Source organism: Zea mays, chromosome 2, assembly GCF_902167145.1.
Source record: "Zea mays cultivar B73 chromosome 2, Zm-B73-REFERENCE-NAM-5.0, whole genome shotgun sequence".
NCBI lineage: Eukaryota > Viridiplantae > Streptophyta > Magnoliopsida > Poales > Poaceae > Zea > Zea mays.
This window is the reverse complement of record NC_050097.1, coordinates 222,556,649-222,570,183: the sequence shown is the minus strand read 5'-3', so window position 1 is coordinate 222,570,183 and position 13,535 is coordinate 222,556,649.

Below are 13,535 nucleotides of genomic sequence, written 5' to 3'. Positions count from 1 at the left end.
GATTCCAAGCCGACCCTAAGGAAGCTCACCTTACGGTCGTAAAACGAATCTTGAGATATTTAGTTTATACTCCTAAGTTTGGGCTTTGGTATCCTAGGGGATCCACATTTGATTTAATTGGTTATTTGGATGCCGATTGGGCGGGGTGTAAAATTAATAGAAAGAGCACATCGGGGACTTGCCAGTTCTTGGGAAGATCCTTGGTGTCTTGGGCTTCAAAGAAGCAAAATTCCGTGGCTCTTTCTACCACCGAGGCCGAGTACATTGCCGCAGGCCATTGTTGCGCGCAATTGCTTTGGATGAGGCAAACCCTTAGGGACTACGGTTACAAACTAACCAAAGTTCCTCTTCTATGTGATAATGTGAAAGGGAAATGTGCCTTTGGGTCATTTCTAAGTATTTTGGTGATTTAGTGTCCAACACAAGTGCCTAAGTGTTGATCTATACAAAGTGGTGGACAAAGTGCAAATCAAGTCAAAAGGTATGTTCCTAGACTTAGTACATTGTTTTATGGACTGATGTATTGTGTCTAAGTGCTGGAAACAGGAGAAATCAAATTGGAAGAGAGATGGCTTTGTTCAGCCAAAGTCTGCTCAGTCTGGGTGCACCGGACAATGTCTGGTGGTGCACCGGACAGTGTCCGGTGCGCCAGGCAGACTCAGGCGAACTTGCTGCTCTCGGGAAGTAATTAACGGCGTATGGCTAAAATTCACCGGACTGTCCGGTGTGCACCGGACTGTCCGGTGAGCCAACGGTCGACCGCGCGATCCGTGCGAGACACGTGGCCGAGCCAACAGCTAGAAGGGGGCACCGGACTGTCCGGTGTGCACCGGACAGTGTCCGGTGCGCCAACGGCTCCAAGGCACCAACGGTCGGCTTCGCCAAATAAGGAAAGAGATCCGCACCGGACAGTGTCCGGTGGTGCACCGGACTGTCCGGTGCGCCAGGCGACAGAAGGCAAGAATTGCCTTCCTGGATTGCTCTCAACGGCTCCTAGCTGCCTTGGGGCTATAAAAGGGACCCCTAGGCGCATGGAGGAGATACACCAAGTATTCCTAAGCACTAAGACATCGATTCCGCGCTCTTGATTCCTTGCGATAACATTTAGAGCTCTAGTTGAGTTGTGAACTCATTGAGTCGTGTTGTGAGCTCTTGTTGCGACTTGTGTGCGTGGTGTTGCTGTGATTTCTTGTCTTGAGTGTGTTGCTCATCCCTCCCTTACTCCGTGCTTCTTTGTGAATTTCAAGTGTAAGGGCGAGAGGCTCCAAAGTGTGGAGATTCCTCGCAAACAGGATATAGCAAAGCAAGCAAAACACCGTGGTATTCAAGTGGGTCTTTGGACCGCTTGAGAGGGGTTGATTGCAAGCCTCGTCCGTTGGGACGCCACAACGTGGAGTAGGCAAGCGTTGGTCTTGGCCGAACCACGGGATAAACCACTGTGCCATCTCTGTGATTGATCTCTTGTGGTTATTGTGTTTTGTTGAGACTCCTCTCTAGCCACTTGGCATTATTGTGCTAACGCCTAATCAAGTTTTTGTGGATTAAGTTTCAAGTTTCACAGGATCACCTATTCACCCCCCCTCTAGGTGCTCTCAATTGGTATCAGAGGCGTTCTCTTCACAAAGGGACTAATCGCCCGAAGAGATGGATCCTAAGGGGAAGGGAATTGTGATCAACGATAAGGAGAAGGAGTCCTTCGTCAACGAGCCGAAGGATGACAAGCCTACCGACTCGGGCTCGGGCCACAAACGCAAAGATGGGAAGAAGAAGAAGACAAGACGCATCAAGGAGATCGTCTACTACGACGACAGCGATGAGTCCACTTCTTCCCAAAAGGACAACGACGACAACGACTACGACAAAAGAAAGACGGTTAATTCGAACTTTTCTTTCGATTACTCTCGTATTCCACATAGCTCAAATGCACATTTGCTTTCCATCCCTCTTGGCAAACCTCCACACTTTGATGGGGAGGACTACGGATTTTGGAGTCACAAAATGCGTAGTCACATGTTCTCTCTCCATCCAAGTATATGGGAGATTGTTGAGAATGTAATGAAATTTGATAGCTCGGATAGTCCTATATTTATTAATGAACAGATTCATAAAAATGCACAAGCTACTACTGTGTTGTTAGCCTCTTTATGCAGGGACGAGTACCATAAGGTGAGCGGCTTGGACAATGCCAAGCAGATCTGGGACACCCTCAAGATCTCTCATGAGGGGAACGACGTCACCTTGCTCACCAAGATGGAGTTGGTAGAGGGCGAGCTCGGGAGATTTGCAATGATAAGGGGCGAGGAGCCAACCCAAACATACAACCGGCTCAAGACCCTCATCAACAAAATAAGGAGCTACGGAAGCACGCGATGGACGGACCACGACGTCGTTCGCCTAATGCTAAGGTCCTTTACTGTACTTGATCCACATCTGGTGAACAATATTCGTGAAAATCCTAGGTACACCAAGATGTCGCCCGAAGAAGTTCTTGGGAAGTTCGTGAGCGGGCGAATGATGATCAAGGAGGCGAGATACGTGGACGACGCATTGAATGGTCCAATCAATGAGCCTCAACCCTTTGCTCTTAAAGCAACAAGAAGCAAGGAGGCGCTACCTAGCAAGGTGACACAAGTTGCGGCGGCAGGGCTAAATGATGAAGAGATGGCTCTCATCATCAAGCGCTTCAAGACAGCGCTAAAGGGTCACAAGGGACAGCCAAGCAAGACCAAGACAAAGGGGAAGCGCTCATGCTTCAAGTGTGGTAAGATTGGTCATTTTATCGCTAACTGCCCCGATAATGATAGTGACCAGGAACAGGGGAACAAGAGGGAGAAGAAGAAGGCATACAAAAAGGCTAAGGGCGAGGCACACCTTGGCAAGGGGTGGGACTCGGATTGTTCGTCATCCGACTCCGACAATGAAGGACTCGCCGCCACCGCCTTCAACAAGTCATCCCTTTTCCCCAACGAGCGTCACACATGCCTCATGGCGAAGGAGAAGAAGGTATGCACTCGAAACAATGCCACTTATGATTCTTCTAGTGATGATGAGTCCAGTGATGAAGAAATAGATTACTCCAGTTTGTTCAAGGGATTGGATAGAACTAAAATAGATAAGATTAATGAATTGATTGATGCCTTGAATGAAAAGGATAGACTTTTAGAGAAACAAGAGGACCTTTTATATGAAGAGCATGACAAATTTGTAGAGGCACAAAAATCTCATGCTTTAGAAGTTAAAAGAAATGAAATGCTTTCTTGTGAACTATCTTCTTGCCATGAGACAATTTCTAGCTTAAGGAGCATAAATGATGATTTGAATGCTAAGCTAGAAATAGCTAGTAAATCTAACTCTTGTGTAGAACATGTTGTGATTTGCAATAGGTGTAAAGATTTTGACATTAATGCCTGTAGTGAACACCTAGTTTCAATTTCCAAATTGAATGATGAATTGGCTAGTCTTAATGCCCAACTTAAGACTAGCAAGAATGAATTTGACAAGCTAAAATTTGCAAGGGATGCCTACACGATTGGTAGACACCTCTCAATTAAGGATGGACTTGGCTTCAAGAGGGAAGCTAAGGACTTAACAAGCCATAAGGCTCCCATCTCCGCCAAGGAGAAAGGGAAGGCCCCTATGGCTAGTAGTGCTAAAAAGAACCATGCTTTTATGTACCATGATAGAAGACAGTCTTATAGGAGTTGTAATACTTATGATGCTTTTGACTCTCATGCCATGTTTGCTTCTAGTTCTTCCTATATGCATGGTAGAGATATGTCTAGGAGATATGTTGTTCATATGCCTAGGAGAAATGTTGTTAATGTTCCTAGGAAAGTTAATGAACCTTCTACAATATATCATGCTTGCAATGCTTCATTTGCCATTTGTAGAAAGAATAAGAAGGTGATTGCTAGGAAGTTAGGGGCAAGATGCAAGGGAGATAAAACTTGCATTTGGGTCCCTAAGACAATTGTGACTAACCTTGTAGGACCCAACAAGAGTTGGGTACCTAAGACCCAAGCCTAAATTTGCCTTGCAGGTTTATGCATCCGGGGGTTCAAGCTGGATTATCGACAGCGGATGCACAAACCATATGACGGGGGAGAAGAAGATGTTCACCTCCTACGTCAAAAACAAGGATTCCCAAGATTCAATAATATTCGGTGATGGGAATCAAGGCAAGGTAAAAGGGTTAGGTAAAATTGCTATTTCATCCGAACACTCTATATCTAAGGTGTTTTTAGTTGAGTCTCTTGGATATAATTTGTTATCTGTTAGTCAATTATGCAATATGGGATATAATTGTCTATTCACAAATGTAGATGTGTCTTTCTTTAGAAGAAGTGATGGTTCATTAGCTTTTAAGGGTGTATTAGATGGCAAACTTTACTTAGTTGATTTTGCAAAAGAGGAGGCCGGTCTAGATGCATGCTTAATTGCTAAGACGAGCATGGGCTGGCTGTGGCATCGCCGCTTAGCGCATGTGGGAATGAAGAACCTTCACAAGCTTTTAAAGGGAGAACACGTGATAGGTCTAACTAATGTGCATTTCGAAAAAGATAGACCTTGTGCAGCTTGTCAAGCAGGCAAACAGGTGGGAAGCTCTCATCACATCAAAAATATGATGACCACATGAAGACCTTTGGAGATGCTTCACATGGACCTCTTCGGACCCGTCGCCTATCTAAGTATAGGAGGAAGTAAGTATGGTCTTGTTATAGTTGATGATTTTCCCGCTTCACTTGGGTATTCTTTTTGCAGGATAAGTCTGAAACCCAAGGGACCCTCAAGCGCTTCCTAAGGAGAGCTCAAAACGAGTTTGAGCTCAAGGTGAAGAAGATAAGGAGCGACAATGGGTCCGAGTTCAAGAACCTTCAAGTGGAGGAGTACCTTGAGGAGGAAGGGATCAAGCACGAGTTCTCCACTCCCTACACACCACAACAAAATGGTGTGGTAGAAAGGAAGAACAGGACGCTTATAGACATGGCAAGGACGTTGCTTGGAGAGTTCAAGACCCCCGAGTGCTTTTGGTCGGAAGCCGTGAACACGGCTTGCCACGCCATCAACAGGGTCTACCTTCATCGCCTCCTCAAGAAGACGTCGTATGAGCTACTAACCGGTAACAAACCCAATGTTTCGTATTTTCGAGTTTTTGGGAGTAAATGCAACATTCTAGTGAAGAAGGGTAGAAATTCCAAATTTGCTCCCAAAGCCGTAGAAGGGTTTTTGTTAGGTTATGACTCAAATACAAAGGCGTATAGAGTCTTCAACAAATCATCGGGATTGGTTGAAGTCTCTAGCGACGTTGTATTTGATGAGACTAATGGCTCTCCAAGAGAGCAAGTTGTTGATTTTGATGATGTAGATGAAGAAGAGGTTCCAACGGCCGCAATACGCACCATGGTGATTGGAGATGTGCGGCCACAAGAACAAGATGAACGAGATCAACCTTCTTCCTCAACAATGGTGCATCCCCCAACCCAAGATGATGAACAGGAGACGTGTGATCAAGGGGGAGCACAAGATGATCATGTAATGGAAGAAGAAGCGCAATCGGCACCTCCAACCCAAGTTCGAGCGATGATTCAAAGGGATCATCCCGTCGACCAAATTTTGGGTGATATTAGCAAGGGAGTAACTACTCGATCTCGATTAGTTAATTTTTGTGAGCATTACTCTTTTGTCTCTTCTATTGAGCCTTTCAGGGTAGAAGAGGCCTTGCTAGATCCGGACTGGGTGTTGGCCATGCAAGAGGAGCTCAACAACTTCAAGAGAAATGAAGTTTGGACTCTGGTGCCTCGTCCCAAGCAAAATGTTGTGGGAACCAAGTGGGTGTTCCACAACAAACAAGACGAGCACGGGGTGGTGACAAGGAACAAGGCACGACTTGTGGCAAAAGGTTATGCCCAAGTCGCAGGTTTGGACTTTGAGGAGACTTTTGCTCCTGTGGCTAGGCTAGAGTCCATTCGTATTTTGCTAGCATATGCCGCTCACCATTCTTTCAGGTTGTTCCAAATGGATGTGAAGAGCGCTTTCCTCAACGGGCCAATCAAGGAGGAGGTGTACGTGGAGCAACCCCCTGGCTTCGAGGATGAACGGTACCCCGACCACGTGTGTAAGCTCTCTAAGGCGCTCTATGGACTTAAGCAAGCCCCAAGAGCATGGTATGAATGCCTTAGAGACTTTTTAATTGCTAATGCTTTCAAGGTTGGGAAAGTCGATCCAACTCTTTTCACTAAGACCTGCGATGGTGATCTGTTTGTGTGCCAAATTTATGTCGATGACATAATATTTGGCTCCACTAACCAAAAGTCTTGTGAAGAGTTTAGCAGGGTGATGACGCAGAAATTCGAAATGTCGATGATGGGTGAGTTGAACTACTTCCTTGGGTTCCAAGTGAAGCAACTCAAGGATGGGACCTTCATCTCCCAAATGAAGTACACGCAAGACTTGATCAAGCGGTTTGGGATGAAGGACGCCAAGCCCGCAAAGACTCCAATGGGAACCGACGGACACACCGACCTCAACAAAGGAGGTAAGTCCATTGATCAAAAGGCATACCGGTCTATGATAGGGTCTTTACTTTATTTATGTGCTAGTAGACCGGATATTATGCTTAGCGTATGCATGTGTGCTAGATTTCAATCTGATCCAAGGGAGTGTCACTTAGTGGCGGTGAAGCGAATTCTTAGATATTTAGTCGCTACGCCTTGCTTCGGGATCTGGTATCCAAAGGGGTCTACCTTTGACTTGATTGGATATTCAGACTCCGACTATGCTGGATGTAAGGTTGATAGGAAGAGTACATCGGGGACGTGCCAATTCTTAGGAAGGTCCTTGGTGTCATGGAGCTCTAAGAAACAAACCTCTGTTGCCCTATCCACCGCTGAGGCCGAGTACGTTGCCGCAGGACAGTGTTGTGCGCAACTACTTTGGATGAGGCAAACCCTCCGGGACTTTGGCTACAATCTGAGCAAAGTCCCACTCCTATGTGATAATGAGAGTGCTATCCGTATGGCGGATAATCCTGTTGAACACAGCCGCACAAAGCACATAGACATCCGGCATCACTTTTTGAGAGACCACCAGCAAAAGGGGGATATCGAAGTGTTTCATGTTAGCTCCGAGAACCAGCTAGCCGATATCTTTACCAAGCCTTTAGATGAGCAGACCTTTTGCAAGTTGCATAGTGAGCTAAATGTCTTAGATTCGCGGAACTTGGATTGATTTATAGCATACATGTGTTTATGCCCGTGATCATGTTCCTTAAACATTTTGTTGTTTATTTATGGTGCTCAAGTTATACAAGCACTCCCTGGACCTTACAAGTCCATTTGCAAGTGATGCACAAATTTAGGGGGAGATGTGCTACAACTTGACCCTTTGAGACTAACTGTGTGTTTGAGTCTGCTTAATTAAGTCTCAAAGGAGGTTTGAAAGGGAAAAGGTGGACTTGGACCATGCAAGACTTCCACTGCACTCCGATGAAAGAGTAACTTTTTCCGAGTTCATCTTTGTACTCTTATTGCCTTTTTACTCTTAGTTGAAGATTTTGGTGAGGCAATGGGGTTAAAGGGCCCAAATTGATCCTGTTTTGGTGCTTGATGCCAAAGGGGGAGAAAATAAGGCCAAAAGCAAGAAATGGATCAGCTACCACTTGTGAATTTTGAAAATAGTAGAGTTAGAGTTGTTGTTTGTCAAAATACTCTCGTTTGCCTCTTATTGTCAAAAGTTGGTCTCTTGTGGGGAGAAGGCTTAATTATGGGAAAAGGGGGAGTTTTTGAATCCTTGATCAATTTCTCGTGAAATAGCTCTCTTTATGTTTCAACATGTGTGTTTGACTTAGAGATAGGAAATTGTGTTTGATTTGCAAAAACAAACCAAGTGGTGGCAAAGAGTGATCCATATATGTCAAATTTGAATCAAAACAATTTTGAGTTCTTATTTGAATTGATTTTGCACCTGTTCTACTTGTTTTATGTTGTGTTGGCATAAATCACCAAAAAGGGGGAGATTGAAAGGGAAATGTGCCTTTGGGTCATTTCTAAGTATTTTGGTGATTTAGTGTCCAACACAAGTGCCTAAGTGTTGATCTATACAAAGTGGTGGACAAAGTGCAAATCAAGTCAAAAGGTATGTTCCTAGACTTAGTACATTGTTTTATGGACTGATGTATTGTGTCTAAGTGCTGGAAACAGGAGAAATCAAATTGGAAGAGAGATGGATTTGTTCAGCCAAAGTCTGCTCAGTCTGGGTGCACCGGACAGTGTCCGGTGCGCCAGGCAGACTCAGGCGAACTTGCTGCTCTCGGGAAGTAATTAACGGCGTACGGCTAAAATTCACCGGACTGTCCGGTGTGCACCGGACTGTCCGGTGAGCCAACGGTTGGCCGCACGATCCGCGCGAGACACGTGGCCGAGCCAACAGCTAGAAGGGGGCACCGGACAGTGTCTGGTGCGCCAATGGCTCCAAGGCGCCAACGGTCGGCTTCGCCAAATAAGGAAAGAGATCCGCACCGGACAGTGTCCGGTGGTGCACCGGACTGTCCGGTGCGCCAGGCGACAGAAGGCAAGAATTGCCTTCCTGGATTGCTCTCAACGGCTCCTAGCTGCATTGGGGCTATAAAAGGGACCCCTAGGCGTATGGAGGAGATACACCAAGTATTCCTAAGCACTAAGACATCGATTACGCGCTCTTGATTCCTTGCGATAACATTTAGAGCTCTAGTTGAGTTGTGAACTCATTGAGTCGTGTTGTGAGCTCTTGTTGCGACTTGTGTGCGTGGTGTTGCTGTGATTTCTTGTCTTGAGTGTGTTGCTCATCCCTCCCTTACTCCGTGCTTCTTTGTGAATTTCAAGTGTAAGGGCGAGAGGCTCCAAAGTGTGGAGATTCCTCGCAAACGGGATATAGCAAAGCAAGCAAAACACCGTGGTATTCAAGTGGGTCTTTGGACCGCTTGAGAGGGGTTGATTGCAACCCTCGTCCGTTGGGACGCCACAACGTGGAGTAGGCAAGCGTTGGTCTTGGCCGAACCACGGGATAAACCACTGTGCCATCTCTGTGATTGATCTCTTGTGGTTATTGTGTTTTGTTGAGACTCCTCTCTAGCCACTTGGCATTATTGTGCTAACGCCTAATCAAGTTTTTGTGGATTAAGTTTCAAGTTTCACAGGATCACCTATTCACCCCCCCCTCTAGGTGCTCTCATAATGAGAGTGCAATCCGCATGGCGGATAATCCCGTTGAGCATAGCCGCACTAAACACATAGCCATTCGGTATCACTTTTTAAGGGATCACCAACAAAAGGGAGATATCGAGATTGCATACATTAATACTAAAGATCAATTAGCCGATATCTTTACCAAGCCTCTTGATGAACAAACCTTTAACAAACTTAGGCATGAGCTAAATATTCTTGATTCCAGGAACTTCTTTTGATATCTTGCATGCATAGCTCATAAATATACCTTTGATCACATCTCTTTCATGTGCTATGACTAATGTGTTTTCAAGTGAATTTCAAACCAAGTCATAGGTATATTGAAAGGGAATTGGAGTCTTCGGCGAAGACAAAAGCTTCCACTCCGTAACTCATCCTTCATCGTCGCTCCGAGCTACTCTCCATCTTTGGGGGAGAGAACATGAGTCCAAAGCAAAAGGACTCCATCTTTGGTATAATCTTCACTCATATGTTTATTTTGCCAAAGGGAAGAAAGTAATTTGAAAGGGCTCTAATGACTCCGTTTTTGGCGATGCATGCCAAAGGGGGAGAGAGTATTAGCCCAAAGCAAAAGGACCGCACCACCACCTCATTTTAAAATGATTTTCAATTGGAAATTTCAAATTGATATGTTATTATGTTCCAAAGGGGGAGAAAATAGTATTTCAAAATTGATATCTCAAAACCCTCTTGAACACTAAGAGGAGGATTTCATTTAGGGGGAGTTTTGTTTAGTCAAAGGAAAAGCATTTGAAACAGGGGGAGAAAATTTCAAATCTTGAAAATGCTTCGCAAAATCTTATTCATTTACCTTTGACTATTTGCAAAAGAACTTTGAAAAGGATTTACAAAAGAATTTGCAAAAAAAACAAGTGGTGCAAGCGTGGTCCAAAATGTCAAAAATTGAAGAAACAATCCATGCGTATCTTATAAGTATTTATATTGGCTCAATTCCAAGCAACCTTTGCACTTACATTATGCAAACTAGTTCAATTATGCACTTCTATACTTGCTTTGATTTGTGTTGGCATCAATCACCAAAAAGGGGGAGATTGAAAGGGAACTAGGCTTACACCTAGTTCCTAATTGATTTTGGTGGTTGAATTGTCCAACACAAATAATTGGACTAACTAGTTTGCTCTAGTCTATAAGTTAAACAGGTGCCAAAGGTTCACACTTAGCCAATAAAATGACCAAGAATTGGGTTCAACAAAGAGAGCAAGGGATAACCGAAGTGTGCCCTGGTCTGGCGCACCGGACTGTCCGTTGTGCCACCGGACAGTGTCCGGTGCACCAGGGGACTTCACGCTGAACTCCTCACCTTCGGGAAAATCCAAAGGCGCTCCGCTATAATTCACCGGACTATCCGGTGTACACCGGACAGTGTCCGGTGCCCCAGGGAAGAGCGACTCTGGAACTCGCTAGCTTCGGGAATTTGCTCCGCTATAATTCATCGAACATGTCCGGTGTACACCGGACTGTCCGGTGAGCCAGCGGAGCAACGGCTATTCAGCGCCAACGGTCACCTGCTACAGCATTAAATGCGCGCCAGAGCGCGTAGAAGTCAGGCACGCGCGAAGTGGCGCACCGGACACTCTACAGTGCATGTTCGGTGTGCCACCGGACATCCAGGCGGGCCCAGCAGTCAGAGCTCCAACGGTCAGAACCCAACGGCCTGGTGACGTGGCTGGCGCACCGGACACTGTCCGGTGCACCATGCGACAGCAGCCTCCACCAAACGGCTAGTTTGGTGGTTGGGGTTATAAATACCCCCAACCACCCCACATTCAAGTCATCCAAGTTTTCCACCTTCCAACCACTTACAAGAGCTAGGCATTCAATACAAGACACACCCAAGTGATCAAATCCTCTCCCAACTCCACAAAAGCATTAGTGACTAGTGAGAGTGATTTGTCGTGTTCTTTTGAGCTCTTGCGCTTGGATCGCTTTCTTCTTTCTCATTCTTTCTTGAGATCAGTACTCACTTGTAACCGAGGCAAGAGACACCAATTGTGTGGTGGTCCTTGTGGGGAAGTCTTGTTCCCGGTTGATTTGAGAAGAGAAAGCTCACTCGGTCCGAGGGACCGTTTGAGAGAGGGAAGGGGTTGAAAAAGACCCGGCCTTTGTGGCCTCCTCAACGGGGAGTAGGTTTGCGAGAACCGAACCTCGGTAAAACAAATCCGCGTGTCACACTTCTTATTTGCTTGCGATTTGTTTTCCACCCTCTCTCGCGGACTCGATTATATTTCTAACGCTAACTCGGCTTGTAGTTGTTATTAACTTTGTAAATTTCAGTTTCGCCCTATTCACCCCCCCTCTAGGCGACTTTCAATCATACAAAAGTGAAGCTAGTACAGAGAGTAACAAGCACATATATTATATCAAGATGACTCTCTACTAACTCCCTAACTCCCCTAGCTCTCACAACTCATATCTCTCCCCCTTTGGCATCAAACACCAAAAGGGAACCCGAACCTACACAACAGAAGAGGGAGGAGGTGGCGGGGCGCATCCGGTCGCGGTCGTGGTAGTAGAGCGAACGCCAGCTGGGGTCAGAGTTAGTCTCGGATCCAGGATCTGCTGTAGAAGCTGGAGCTGGTACTGACTCAGACTGAGGCTGCGCTGTAGGAGCTGCCGGATCTGAAGTGGTCACAAACACCGCCACAACAATAGTGGTAACAGCAGAAGCTGGTGGCACTGGCGGCTGAGGGCAGACGGAGCTGAAGACCGGTGACGTGAAAACCAGGGTGACCGGCCGGAGCGGAGAGGAAGAAGGACCAACTGTAGGAAGAGGGGGTCCTGGCTGAATCGCTGGTACAACAGGAGCCTGAAGAGGTGGAGGCGGTGCTGACTGAACTGGGGGAATCGACACACCTGTGCTGAAGCATAAGAGTCATGAATGCCCGGTTCTCAGCCCGGTCCTGAAGAAGCTGCTGCTGCAAAGAATCCTGCCTGTCCTGAATTGTCTGAAACATCGAGAGCATTATCTCGGACATCTGCTACTGGACCGCTGCCAAGTGAGCATGCTGCTGAGTGAGAGTCTGAAGAATCGCCGCAAGAGCAGGGTCAATTGCAGGAGGGGCAACAAGGGCAGCACCACTGGAACTCCCAGCCTCATGATCATGAGAGCGTGGAGGCATAGGAGGCGGAGGTGGAATCCCAAAATCATCATCGTCATCATCATCATCATCATCAACTACTGTGTCCTGAGCTTCAAACTGATGAAGAGTAGTATCCTCGGCCTAAGTGTCAAATACTGGAGCAGGTGCTGGTACAGGATCCTCAGGCGCTGGACGGTAGGACCCAAAGAGGAGGCGTGAGGCCTCAAGTGTGCCCTGGAACTATGGAAGCCGAATCAGCTGAGCAAAAATGTGACACAGATAGTGAGCATAAGGCAGCTATCGACGAGCACGCAGACCATCCAGTACGGTGTCCTCGATCTCACAAATAAGGAAATCCACAACATCAAACTCTGAGTGAGAGACCAGGGCACCAAGGAGCCAGAGCTGGATATGAGTGGCAGCCTCCCTGTACCCCATCCGCGGCAGAAGTGTCCGTCTCATAAGCTGATATAAAAACTTTGTTGTTGTGGTGAAGTCTACCGGAGAGCGTCGTGACCCATCTGAGAAGGGCGGTCGGAACAGAGCCGCGACGTGAGCTGTACCAAGAGCAACACCGCCGTGAGGGCGACGAGGAGGGTCAGAGGTGCCATACACTACCGGAATCGCGTTCTTTGCCGAGTGTCTAAGACACTCGGCAAAGGCTATTTTACACTCGGCAAAGCCTTTGCGGAGTGTAACACTCGACAAATATTTCATCGGCAAAGGGTTCTTTGCCGAGTATTTTTTTCGGACACTTGGCAAAGACTTTGCCGAGTGTCAAAAAGCACTCGGCAAAGAAAAACACTCGGCAAATTAAGAATCGAAAAAATAAAAAAAAACAGCAAAACATTTTTTAAATTAAATTCTAGGAATAACTCTCTAACTCTACCTATTATACCTTACCCGTTGCCCTATCATTTTTCACAATTATTTTGAATCAAACTTATATGTTTTGTAAATAGTGAGATTCGAACTCACAACCTCTCTCTCGCGCATACCCTCCTATACCACTACACTACTACACCAATTATGTCTATATTACGTTTTCAATCCCCATGTACTATAACAAATCGAGAGTAATTTGATTATTTAAGGCACTAAATGATCTCATTTGAAAATGTGACCAACTATAAAGTTGCATAACTTTTTGAGATCTACAAGTTTTATTTTAATAGTTTCAACATCTGAGATCGTTTACAAAATTTGAATTTTA